Source organism: Chiloscyllium plagiosum, chromosome 33 (genome assembly GCF_004010195.1).
Source record: "Chiloscyllium plagiosum isolate BGI_BamShark_2017 chromosome 33, ASM401019v2, whole genome shotgun sequence".
NCBI lineage: Eukaryota > Metazoa > Chordata > Chondrichthyes > Orectolobiformes > Hemiscylliidae > Chiloscyllium > Chiloscyllium plagiosum.
The window spans coordinates 43,560,549-43,574,459 of record NC_057742.1 but is presented as its reverse complement, the minus strand read 5'-3'; the positions used below and the strand labels follow the sequence as shown (position 1 = coordinate 43,574,459).

The window sequence follows — 13,911 nt, the reverse complement described above, 5'->3', positions numbered from 1 at the left end:
CACTGTGAGACAAAATTAACAAAAATCTTTCTCTAAGAGTAATCGTGTATTGAGATGCCAAAGTGGGCATGTATTAAGAAAATTCTGAAAGCAACCTTTCACTGAGATAGATGTGTGGTCTGATAAAACAATTGAATCATATTTGCAACCAGAAATATTTGCAAGTGATCTGTCATCCATCAAAAAGAAATCAATATGTGTAAAAGTGTTGTGGACATGCGAGAAAAAAGAATATTTCTTTTTAGAGGGATCAAAGAACTGCCAACGATCAACAACATTAAACTCCTCCATAAAAGTCTTAATTATTTTAGCAGATTTCCCTGGGCACTTGGAACAGAGAAAGAACAGTCTAAATGAGGATTCAACCAACAGTAGAAATTTCTTCCTAAAATTAACTGTTGTGAAGACAAATCTGGTAACATTGAAAGGAACCATCTGCGAAAAGCCTCATCATCCCAGTTGGGAGCATAAAAATTGGCCAAGATTACATCAATGTCAAAAATCTGTCCAGTAATAACAATAAATCTGCCAGTAGCGTCACACATAGGTTTAGCATGGATGAAACGAATAAACTTTTGTAAAAGAATACCAACTCGTCTAGATCTACTAGAAAAGGAGTAAAAATACACTTGAGCAATCCAACCTTGATTCAACTTAAGGCTGTCTATATTCTTCAAGTGGGTTTCTTGTAAATAAATTATATGGGCATTAAGATGGCATAAATAATGTAAAACCTTACTGTGTTTAATTGAGTTGTTCAGACCTTTGCAGTTCAGACTGGCAAATTTAATGTCCCCACCAATCAAAGGTGGTGAAGCATTAAACTGTGTTATATGTAATAATCACACCTAAAATGCTAAATGTGCAATAGAACATAGATAGAACATAGAACAGTACAGCACAGAACAGGCCCTTCAGCCCAAGATGTTGTGCCGACCATTGATCCTCACGTATGCACCCTCAAATTTCTGTGACCATATGCATGTCCAGCAGTCTCTTAAATGTCCCCAGTGACCTTGCTTCCACAACTGCTGCTGGCATTGCATTCCATGCTCTCACAACTCTCTGTGTAAAGAACCCGCCTCTGACATCCCCTCTATACTTTCCTCCAACCAGCTTAAAACTATGATCCCTCATGTTAGCCATTTCTGCCCTGGGAAATAGTCTCTGGCTATCGACTCTATCTATGACTCTCATTATCTTGTATACCTCAATTAGGTCCCCTCTCCTCCTCCTTTTCTCCAATAATCGATAAACAAATGCAAACCTTGAAAAAGTGAGGTATGTGCCACCCCCCCCCCCCATCCCCATCAGAACAGAATAAACTCCACCACCCCACATAGCAGTATCCCCCAAATGGAAAACCTCCCCACCAACCCCTCAAGATGGGTGCATGCTCTCTTCCCCTATAGCAAAAAAAACCTGTTGACTTTTGTAGCTTAAGCAAACCACATGGTGACCTTGGGGATTGTAAAAGTTAACTGTAAAATAAAACTATGAAGCAAAAATGAGTAAAAATGGCAATGTAATAAAACTATCTGTTATATATAGTCAAACAATTAAACTCTACATTCGTTGGTACTAATTGAGCAACCTCTTTACAAAATAAAGTCTTTAGTAAGGAAACATATACTTCTTGGCGAATTAAGTCAAATTAAAGAAGAATATCCTATTTTTGTTTTTGTCAGGTGTGTCCAGGAAAGGTTCCTGGTGCATTATGTAGATAGGCTGATGAGAGGGGAGGCCATATTGGATTTTGTGCTTGGCAATGAACCAGGGTAGATGTCAGATCTCTCAGTGGGAGAGCATTTGGTGATAGTGATCACAAGTCCCTGATGTTTACTATACTCATGGAGAGGGATAGGAGCAGACAGTATTGGAATGAATTTAATTGGGGGAGGGAGAGTTACAACGCTATTAAGCAGGAACTGGGGCACCTAAATTGAGAACAGATGTTCTCAGGGAAACGCACAATAGAAATGTGGAGGTTGTTAAGGAAGCACTTGTTGATAGTACTGGACAGGCTTGTTCCACTGAGGCAAGGAAGGGATGATGGATTGAAAGACCATTGGTCTTTCCACCCTTGTGGAACATCTAGTCAAAAGGAAGAAGGAAGCTTACTTAAGGTTGAGGAGGCAAGGATCAGACAAGGCTTTAGACAGTTACAAGATAGCTAGGAATAAACTGAAGAATGAACTTAGGAAAGCAGGAATGGGGCATGAGAAAGCTTTAATGGGTAGGATTAAGGAAAATCCTTATGTGAGGAACAAGAGGATGGCCAGAGTGAGGGTAGGACTGATCATGGATAGTGGAGGGAACTGGAGGCTGGAGTTGGAGGAAGTGGGGAAGTCCTTATGGAACATTTTGCTTCAGCATTAACTACTGAGAGGGACCTTGACATTTCTGAGGACAGTTGAAACAGATTGATATGCTAAAATAGGTTGATGTTAGGAAGGAGGATGTGCTGAAAATGTTGGAAAATGTAAAGATAGATAAATACCTTGGGCCAGATGGGATATAACCTAGGTTTATACAGGTAGTGAGGGAAGAGATTGCTGCGTCTCTGCTGATGATCTTTGCATCTTCACTGTCCACTGGAGTAGTGCCAGATAATTGGAGGATGTGAAATGTTATTCACTTGTTCAAGAAAGGGAATAGGGATAATCCTAGGAATTACAGACCAGTCAGTCTTATGTCAGTGGTGCGCAAAGTACTGGAGAGGATTCTGAGAGAGAGGATTTATAATTACTTGGAAAACCATAGTTTTATTACAGACAGTCAGCATGGCTTTGTGAGGGGCAGGTCATGCCTCACAAATCTTGTTAAATTCCTTTAGGATGTGACAAAATACATTGATGAAGGGAGGGATGTGGTGTGTATGAATTTAGGAAGGTTTTTGATAAGGTTCCCCATGGTAGGCTTTCAGAAAATGAGGAGGCCTGAGATACAGGAAACCTGGATGTCTGGATATAGAATTGGTTGGCTCATGAAAACAGAAGGTGGTGGTAGATGGAAAGTATTCAATCTGGAGCTCGGTGACTGGGGTGTTCCACAAGGATAAATTCTGGGACTTTTGCTCTTTGTGAATTTTATAAATACCTTGGATGTGGAAGTGAAAGTGTGGGTTAGTAAGTTTGCTGATGACACAAAGGTTGGTGGAGTTATGGATAGTGTGGAGGGCTGTTGTAGTTTGCAATTGGACATTGACAGATTGCAGAACTGGCTGATAAGTGGCAAATGGAGTTCAACCTGGAAAAGGGTGAATTGATTAATTTTAGAAGGTTGAATTTGAAGCAAAATACGGGGTGAAAGGTAGGATTCTTGTCAGTGTGGTGGGACAGTGGGATATTGGGGTCCAAGTTCATAGATCCCTCAAAGTTGCCAGCCAAATTGATAGGGTTGTTAAGAAGGCGTATGATTTGGAGATGCTGGTGTTGGACTGGTGTGAACAAAGTTAAAAATCACACAACACCAGGTTTTAGTCCAACAGGTTTAATTGAAAGCACTAGCTTTCGGAGCGGTGCTCCTTCATCAGGTAGTTGTGGAGTACACAATTGTAAGACAATTGTATGGTGTGTTGGCTTTCATTAGTGAGAAGATTGAATTTAAGAGCTGTGAGGTTATGCTGCAGCTGTACAGAGCCCTGGATAGACCATACTTGGAATATTATGTTCAGTTCTGGTCGCCTCATTACAGGAAAGATGTGGAAGCTTCAGAGAGGGTGCAGAGGAGATTTACCAGGATGCTGCCTGGAGTGGAGGGCATGTCTTATGAAGTTGAGAGAGCTAAGGCTTTTCTCACTGGAACGGAAGATGAGAGCTGTACAAGATGTTGAGAGACATAGATAAATTGGATAACCAGAGACTGTTTTCCCATGGCTGAAATGTCTAGCATGAGGGGGCATGATTTTAAGGCAATTGGAGGAATGTTTAGGGGAGATGTCAGAGGTAGGTTCTAAACACAGAGAGTGGTGGGTGCATGGAGTGGCCAGCAATAGTAGTAGAGTCAGATACATTAGGGACATTTAAGTGACTCTTTGATAGGCACATGAAAGATAGTACAATGAAGGGTATGTAAATTAGACCAATCTTAGAGTAGGTTAAAAGGCAGCACAACACTGAGGGCTGAAGAGCCTGTACTGTTCTATGTTTATTCCTAATTATGAGTGGCATGGTGGCTCAGTGGTTAACACTACAGCCTCACAGTGCTAGGGACCTAGGTTCGATCATTGCTGCAGGTGACTGTGTGGAGTTTGGACATACTCCCCATGTCTGCGTGGCTTTCCTCTGGGTTCTCTGGCTTCTTGCCACAATACAAAGATGTGCAGACCAGCTAAATTGACCATACTTAATTGCCCATAGTGTTGGATGCATTAGTCAGGGATAAATATAGGGTCGGGGAAAGTGGGTTACTCTTTGGAGGGCCAGTGTGGACTTTTGGGCTGAAGGGCCTGTTTCCATACTGTAGGGAACCTAATCTAATCTATAATTGGTGGCGTGCATTCACCCTCCTAACTCTGGAATTCCTTCTTTAAGCATTTCTTATGTTTCCTCCTTTTCAACCTTCCTTACGTTGATCAAACCTTTGGTCATTGCCCTTGTGTCTGCCAGTGTAAAATCTTATTTCATCACGTTCCTATGTTGTGTTTTACTTAGTAAAGGCACTACATAGAACATAGAACAGTACAGCACAGAACAGGCCCTTCAGCCCACGATGTTGTGCCGACTACTGATCCTCATGTATGCACCCTTAAATTTCTGTGACAAAATGTAAGTTGTCAGGATGAAGGAGACAGGCAGGAGGCTGGAAGAAGACAGCAAGCCACGCAACATTAGGTGGTGTAGAAGTCGACGGTTCGAGTGTAACCCTTCTTCAATTGTAAGGATGAAACCACATATGTGCAATTCTTCGGTTGGGCAACAGTGGGAACGCGAAGCGGTTCATGTAACTAGCAATAATCAAAATCCATAAATCGAGAGAGACCAGGGATAATATATCTTTGGCACAATCACATTTGACTTTGATAGTGTTGTTTCAACTTTATCTTTTCTCTGGAATGTTTAGATCTAAACAGTTTAAATAAGTAGTTAGGTTTAATTATTTTTCTGAACTCAAAATCTCTGAACGATCACAAATCTTGTAGTAACGTGTTTGATACAAACCATTACAATGTAAATATGACTAGACACCTTATGTCGTCATCCTTCTGAGTGATACAACTTCTACTTCAGTTTTACGGCGCAATATAAACAGGAGGACGCGTGCATCAAGAAATGAGAGCGTATTCAATATTCTCCTCAAACACTTATCAATTTAATTCTTATTGCGACAGAAAATGTTTATTTGCATTCTGTTGTAAGACCAGTAAATCTCTTCGTCCAACATCTTGTCAAACTCTACACATCCTGGACGATACTCCCACCTCCCCAAATCACCTGAATTAGGCGCCCAATCAGCTATAACAGAAACAAGCCAAATTTGTTTATTTTTAAGGTTAGATTTCAGCAACAGAAAAACTAGAAATTCCCATTCTCCTTCAACCACTCGGAACTATTTTAAAGCTTTACCCTGGAGCGTTCCACTGCGGAAGAGATTTTGGCGATTGGTCATTGCTGTCATGTGACCAACGCAAGGCCACATGTGTCGTTGGTTTGCTTGGTGCGGAATAATCTGGAGTTGCACCAACGGAGGCTAAAGCATTGTTCAGGGACAATTTCGAGAAATATTATGCCTCTCCAGTGAGGTAAGCTTTCAGTGTTCTATTAAGCAGCATATAACATTCGATAAGCATTTTTCATTTTAAATTCTGTTCTAGAGAATCTCAATAATTTATTCTTAAGAGAGTGAGACGCAATCTTCATGGTAGTCTGCCTCTTTTCCTTTATGATTTTGGTATATTTTACAAAAAAAAGGGAATATTCGCATAAACTATGAAAGGGAATCATTAACTTTGACATAAATTATTGCCCGATGCGCTATCATCCCTAAGCGAATTCGTTTTGAGCATCGCATCTTCAAACCTGTATCTATTACTATGTTTTGGAAAGATCTGTCGTTTTTTCTTCGACTGTGTCCATCTATACATACATTTAACATTGATGTTGGTGAAACATGAGCTGATCGAAGAGTGCTCCTCTATGTTTCGATTTAAATCTATTGCATATTGTTAATGAAAAGAAAATATTACGTTGCAAACTGGTGACCTGTGAGGATACACATTTCAGACATTCTACGTATCCTACGTCATGATTAGGATTTCATGTCTAGCCTCTTAATTTTCATGTTCACCAATTATTATTTCAGCTGTGAAGAGAATAATGACTGATGTGTATAGTCAAATTTCTCAAGGATGCTCCTATGAAAATCTCTACGTTCAATATCGCTGAGATTTTACAAGGTTCTGTTTGAAATGTTAAATGAAGCAATTTGCTTCTTTCCATAAGAAGTTATGACTATACCCTTTCTAGTGAAAAATATTTTTATTTCCAAAGAATGTAATGAAAATTGATTTTATAGGCAAGATTATGTTTTTGAATTCAAATTCTGATAAAATGTATTCTGTTATCCAGCTGTTCTCTCTTCAGTTCACCCCATCTGCATTGCAGAAATGGTGTCAGTTAGGATTCAAACCTTTGGGATTAATTTTGTGCCCTACTTTTTAGCCTTGGAGGAGTGGGGACTGTAGAATCTCATTTGTAGCACACCTTACAAATTCAGGGATATGATCTTTGACCATTTTCCAGTTGCAGTACAGACTTGTTGAATTACATGTAAATACTGTAAATGTGTTTTTAAAATATTTTTTTTACTATTCTTAGATGGTACTGTTGGCACAGTCAGCATTTAGTGGCCAACCTTAATTACCCTAAAGTTGTTTTTTTTTGAACTATTGAAATCTGTGGTGTATATTTAAACTGGGAGCTGTTAACAAAAGAGTACTAAGATATTGATCTAGTGACAACGAAGAAGTGGTAGCATGGTTCCAGTCAGAATGGTTTGTGGTTTGGAGGGGAACTTGCAAATAGTCATGCTCTGATGCATCTGCAGCCCTTGTCCTGACAGATGCTAGAGGTTGGTGGTTTGGGAGGTGCTACTGAAGGAGCTGTAGTGAGTTGCAGCAATTCTTTTGGAATTGACAGCAAAGTACAACAACATACATTAGAATTAAAGGGAACGAATGGGGAATGGCATGTCAGTTAAGTGGACTGTTTTGATTTGGGTAAAATTGAAATGCTCTTATGATGTGGGAGGGCAGTGTAGGGTCATCAGCAAAATCTTTCCTTGCCCATTTTTGACATTCAGAGATTTTGTGGGGTCTGGAGTCAAATGTTGGGGATGATTCTTTGACTATGGCTATATTTGGTTGTTCCTTTGCTAATCTGCGAGACAGTTCTTTCAGTTTTGTCACTCTGACCCAGGTATGGATGAGGAGGACTTTGCAAGGTCAACAGGAGTTTGCTGCTCTTGTTTCCAATGCCGAGCTCTGCTAGATGATTTGCCTGGTTTCTGCATTTTGTTTTGTGGTTTGTAAGCAATTGATTACAATGAAACTGCTTATTTGCCCATTTCAGAGGGCAATTAAGGTCTGGTGCCACATGAGCCAGACTAGGTAAGGACACCAGATTTCTTTTCCTAAAGGTTATTGCAAAGCAGATGGGGTTTTGTGACACTTGAGTATGATCTCCATTAGATTTTTGATTCCACTATTTGTCGCTGTAGGATTCTAACCCAGGCCCTGTGTGTAGACTACTAGCTCAGTGCCTTGTGTTACTTGATTCTGGATTAGTGGTGCTGGAAGAGCACAGCAATTCAGGCAGCATCCGAGGACAGGCAAAATCGACGTTTCGGGCAAAAGCCCTTCATCAGGAATAAAGGCAGAGAGCCTGAAGCATGGAGAGATAAGCTAGAGGAGGGTGGGGGTGGGGAGAGAGTAGCATAGAGTACAACATGTAGGTGGGGAAGGAGATGAAGGTGATAGGTCAGGGAAGAGAGGGTGGAGTGGATAGGTGGAAAAGGAGCTGGGCAGGTCGGACAAGTCCGGACTGGTCGAGTTACTGGAGGGGCGCATACACCTTCCACCCTACCAACCTTCGCATAAACCAAATCATCCGCCGACATTTCCGCCACCTCCAAACAGACCCCACCACCAGGGATATATTTCCCTCCCCACCCCTCTCCGCCTCCAAACAGACCCCACCACCAGGGATATATTTCCCTCCCCACCCCTCTCCGCCTCCAAACAGACCCCACCACCAGGGATATATTTCCCTCCCCACCCCTCTCCGCCTCCAAACAGACCCCACCACCAGGGATATATTTCCCTCCCCACCCCTCTCCGCCTCCAAACAGACCCCACCACCAGGGATATATTTCCCTCCCCACCCCTCTCCGCCTCCAAACAGACCCCACCACCAGGGATATATTTCCCTCCCCACCCCTCTCCGCCTCCAAACAGACCCCACCACCAGGGATATATTTCCCTCCCCACCCCTCTCCGCCTTCCGCAAAGACCGTTCCCCCCGTGACTACCTGGTCAGGTCCACGCCCCCCTACGACCCACCCTCCCATCCTGGCACATTCCCCTGCCACCGCAGGAACTGTAAAACCAGCGCCCACACCTCCTCCCTCACCTCCACCTCCTCTAGCTTATCTCTCCATGCTTCAGGCTCTCTGCCTTTATTCCTGATGAAGGGCTTTTGCCCGAAACGTCGATTTTGCCTGTCCTCGGATGCTGCCTGAATTGCTGTGCTCTTCCAGCACCACTAATCCAGAATCTGGTTTCCAGCATCTGCAGTCATTGTTTTTACCGCCTTGTGTTACTTGCCATTTGAGCTCGAGCCATGCTGCTTGGTCAGCATCTGAAGAATTGTGAATGCTACTGAATGTTGTGTAAACATCAGCAAAGATTCCCACTTCTGAGCTTAAGATGGAGGAACCAAAGGAGAAAATGTTGGAAAATCTCAGCAGGTTTGGCAGCATCTGTAAGGAGAGAAAAGAGCTGACATTTTGAGTCTAACTGACCCTTTGTCAAAGCTTTTATTAAGATGGAGGAAGTTCATTTAAGGGGTTTGGCTTAAGGTACTACACAGGGAATTCTCTGTTTGTTGTTTTTGGGACTGAAATGACTGACTTCACATCCACAACCATCTTTGTTCCTGCTCTGTGTGACTTCAAACTCTTTCTCTCAATTCCCTTTTGACTCCAGTTTTGTTAGGGATCCTTGATGCCACGCTGATGAAATACTGCTTTGGTGATGAGGGCAGTCAGCTCTTTTGTTCATACTTTTGGTTAAAGGCTGTAACGAGCTGAATCTTTCTGAGGAACCCAAACTGAAAATTGGTGAGCAAGTCTTTGCTGTGCCAGTACTGTTTGATAGCACCGTCTATCACTTCGCTAATATCTATGACTACAGGTAGTTCTCCAAAAAGCTGTAATTGCGTTTAAGCAAAACCTCACTTAACAGAAAACCGCTTAATATAAATAATAGGGCCTATGGGAAAAGTGGGGTTGGAGGCAGACCAGCAAAAAAAAATCACTTATGATCACTCAAAAATCACCCAAAAATGTAACACAAAGCACAGCACAGCCTGAACAAAGGTATTAATCATTTTATTAACAAAACAAAAGCAATCTTGGCAAGATGGCCAAGATTAAGATCTGAATGTTCAAGAATACATAGTATTTAGGAAGGAGAGGAAACTTTTATAAAAGTAGAGGGAGGTTCTATTTGGGAGCCACAGTTTTACCCAAAGTAGTTAGGCAGGAGGCTGGAAGAACACAGCAAACCAGGCAGCATCAGATGGTTCAGCATTCAACATTTCTGGTGTAACTCTTCTTCAGGACCCAAAAACAGGGTAAGCTATTCACAGACTGATAGTATTAGCACAGAGAAGAATGACTTATGTTCACAAAACCAAGAGATGGAAATGTTTTTGGTAGAGATGAGAAACAATATCTATTGTGGGAATGGTGTACAGGGCCCCTAATAGCTTGTCCGAAAGGTGGGGCATAATCATGGAGTTTTTCATCCATGTATTAACTGGGGAAAAATATCAAGTGGGCAAAGGTAGTCCACAGGAGTAATTTATGTTCTTTGGTTAGCTTGTTTGAACAGAACAATCTGGAGCCAACAAGAGGGCACACTACTCTAGCAATTGTGAGGGCATGAGAGTAAACCAGCAAATTCTGTCAAGAAACAGATCATCACAGTCACAGTGGCAGACATTTGAGTGGATTCATCAGAACATGTAGGATTGAACATTAAAATGAGAAATAAAATTTCCAAGGAATGGACCTACCAAAAATGTTAAAGGTACTAAGCTTAAAAGTAGTGTACAACTGCTCAAACAAGGATGAGAGATCAGGATATTGGATGGAAAAGAATGACTACAAAATTAATATGACCTACCATTCCCATCAATCGGGGGAATCAACCATAGTTCAAAGAGTACGATATTACGTAAAGCCATCCAGATATGTAGGGCAAATCCAAAACAACTGATTACCACTCTATCCATCTGCAGATAGTTCTCATATAATGCATGTTCCAGCAGCGCAATTTGCTTATAATGTCGCTGAGAGATTAAGTAACTGGAGTTTTGAGAATGCTTACCTCTGTTGGCAATAGTGTGATTGTTTTGTGCAGTTTGTTCTGTGCGTGCGTCAATGTTAGTGCCGGTCTTCGTGCCATTTTGTACATGCGCCAATAAAAGAGACCTCGGGCAACTTTTTCATTCAGAGAGTGATGCGTGTATGGAATGAGCTGTCAGAGGATAAAAGGCATCTGGATGGGTATGTGAATAGGAAAGTTTTAGAGGGATATGGGCCAAATGCTGGCAAATGGGACTAGATGAGGTTGGGATATCTGGTAGGCGTGGACGAGTTGGATGGAAGGGTCTGTTTCTGTGTTGTACACTGAGTGTATGTCAGCTGCTGACAGAGCAGCTTTCTGTGATGGGTATTGTACAGAAAGCAGCTTTCTGAGAGAGGTACATTGAGCAGCTTCCTGTGAAAAATGGAGGGACATAGTGACAAGAATGATATCTAGAAGCATCCTGGTGATCAAATTGCTTGTGGTGAACACAAAAGAAAGGCTGTAACGCTGCAAGATAAGCATAAGATAAGCATTGTCAGCATAAGGGGAGAATATGTGATATAGCATACTTAATAGGAATGAGGAATTCTACCTTATGCAGCATGATAACCCTTTGTCCCTGGGTGAACCTTGTTTTTTAAATGTACTGTGTTAAATTGGCTTGGGGTTTGTCTTTGTGATAACAATCTGATCATCCTTATTTTTTTTTGCTGTCAGTTCTTTTTTTTTGGATGTAGAACCTTTAGTTTTAATTTTGTAATTTCTAGATTTTTCTGTTGATTGATTTATTCTTAAATTCATACTGTCTGGCTCTTTCCTACACAGTCTGTTTCTCATATAAATACCGTTCTCTCTTGCCTTGCCCTTACACTTTGATTTATTACATCCACCAAGATTTAGTCACTTCTCTCACTATTTATAGATTCATACAGGACAGAAAAGGCCCTTCAGCCCATTGAGTCTGCACCAACATAACTATCCCAACAGGCATGCTAATTCCAGTCTCCTGCACTTGAATGTTACGATATGTAAAGTACTTATCCAAATACTTTTTTAAAGGTTGAAAAGTTTTTGGCCTGCACTACCTTCCCAGGCAGTACATTCCAAATTCCCACCACCTGCTGAGTGAAAAGGTTTTTTTCCCAAATCCCCTTTGAATTTGCTGCCCCTTGCCCTAAAACTATGTCTTCTCATGACTGACCCCTCAACCAATGGGAACAGCTGCTGTTCATATCCCTCATAATCTTATACATCTCGTTCATGTCCCCTGTCAATCTTCTCTGCTCGAGACAAACAATCCAACCCTTAATCTCTCCTTATTGCTCAATTTCTCCATTCCAGGTTCTGGTGAACCTCCTGTGTATCCCCTTTAGTGCTATCACATCCTTTCTGCAGTGAGGTGACTAGAACTGCACACAGTACTGCAGTTGTGGCCAGACCAATGAACTGTACAACATTACCACCTTTCTCTTGTATACTATGCCACGACTGGTGAAAGCACGTATCCAATGTACCACCTTAATTATCTTATTCACTTTTACACTTAATGGTAAGGTCCTAGGGAATGTTGCTGAACAAAAAGACACCTTGGATTGCGGGTTCATAGCTCCCTGAAAGTAGAGTTGCAGGTAGATAGGACAGTGACGAAGACGTTTGGAATGCTTTCCTTTATTGGTAGGAGTATTGTGTACAGGAGTTGGAAAGTCATGTTGTGGTTGCACAGGACATTGGTTAGGCCACTTTTGGGATATTATGTGCAATTTTGGTCTCCTACCTATTGGAAGGATACTGTGAAACTTGAAAGGGTTCAGAAAAGCTTTACAAGGAATTTGTTGGTGTTGGAGGATTTGAGCTATAGGGAGAGGTTGAATAGGCTAGGGCTGTTTTCCCTGGAGCTTGGCTGAGGGGTGACCTCATAGAGGTTTATAAAATCATGAGGGGCATGGATAGGATAAACAAAGTATTTTCTCTGGGGTGGGGGAGTTCAGAACTAGAGGGCATAGCTTTGGGGTGAGAGGGAAAGATATAAAAGAGACCTAAGGGGCAACTTTTTCATACTGAGGGCGGTATGTGTATGGAATGAGCTGCCAGAGGAAGTGGTGGAGACTAGTACAATTGTGACATTTAAAAGGCATTTGGATGGGTATATGAATAGTAAAGGTTTGGAGGGATATGAGCCGGGTGCTGGCAGGTGGGACTAGATTGGGTTGGCATATCCGCTCGGCATGGACGGGATGGACCAAAGGGTCTGTTTCCGTGCTATACATCTCTATGACTCTATGATGTGCTCTGTCAACTAAGGGATTTTTGACTAATTACCCCAAGATCTTTCTGTTCCTCTGAGCTCCTCAATGTCCTGCCATTCATTAAATACTTCCTCATCTTGTTGTTTTCTTCCAAAATGCATCCCCTTGCACTTATCAGGGTTAAATACATCTGCCACTGGCCTGTTCATCTGACCATCTATCTCTTTCTATAACCTACAATATAATTGCTATGTAAAAAAAACACAGAACTAGAAATCAGAAACAAAAACAGAAATTGCTGGAAAATCTCAGCAAGTCTGGCAGCATCTGTGGAATGAAATCAGAGTTCATATTTCAGGTGTAGCGATCCATCTTCAGTAGGATGATAGCTGAGAAAAGGTTTTTTAAAGCAGAAGATAGGATGCCACAGAGGAGGCAAGGAGTAAACAATAGGTGGAGATAGAGCCCCAACAGACAGAACAACAGTAGGACAGAGAAAAGAATGGATAACGGTTAGCCTGTGAGAATGTACGGCTATTAATAGTGGCTAATAATGGGTTGTGTGTAATAGCAGATCATGTGATAACAAAACCTGATATGTGAAGATTGGGGTGAGAACATGGGAGAAGGTGCCTCAAGTCTTAAAACTGTTGAATTTTATATTGAGTCCCCAAGTGGAAAATGAGGGTCACGTTCTCAAACAGACTCGCTACCACAACCACATCTCCTTCCACAGCACCTGTCTACGGAACCGACTGACCCGGCATGGACTCCGGACTACGTTCAGACCAACAAAATTTGGACCCAACCAGGAAATTAGCATTTACTATAAACCGACCGACCGACTCCCACAGCTACCTAGATTACACCTCCTCCCACCCTGCCCCCTGTAAAAACGACATCCCATATTCCCAATTCCTTCGTCTCCGCCGCATCTGCTCTCAGGAGGACCAGTTCCATTACCATACAGCCCAGATGGCCTCCTTCTTCAAAGACTGCAATTTCCCCCCAGACGTGATCGACGATGCCCTCCACCGCATCTCCTCCACTTCCCGCTCCTCTGCCCTTGAG

General features: G+C 42.0%; 1 protein-coding gene across 1 annotated transcript in view; it reads left to right on the top strand.

Moving 5' to 3' along the window:
• Positions 1 to 5,606: 5,606 nt before the first annotated feature.
• tmem108 (transmembrane protein 108) overlaps positions 5,607 to 13,911 on the top strand; it is a 101,475-nt gene continuing 93,170 nt past the window's right edge. Inside the window, exon 1 of the mRNA XM_043675382.1 lies at positions 5,607 to 5,743. The gene's annotated coding sequence lies outside the window, so the exon portion shown is untranslated. The remainder of the gene's footprint in view (positions 5,744 to 13,911) is intronic.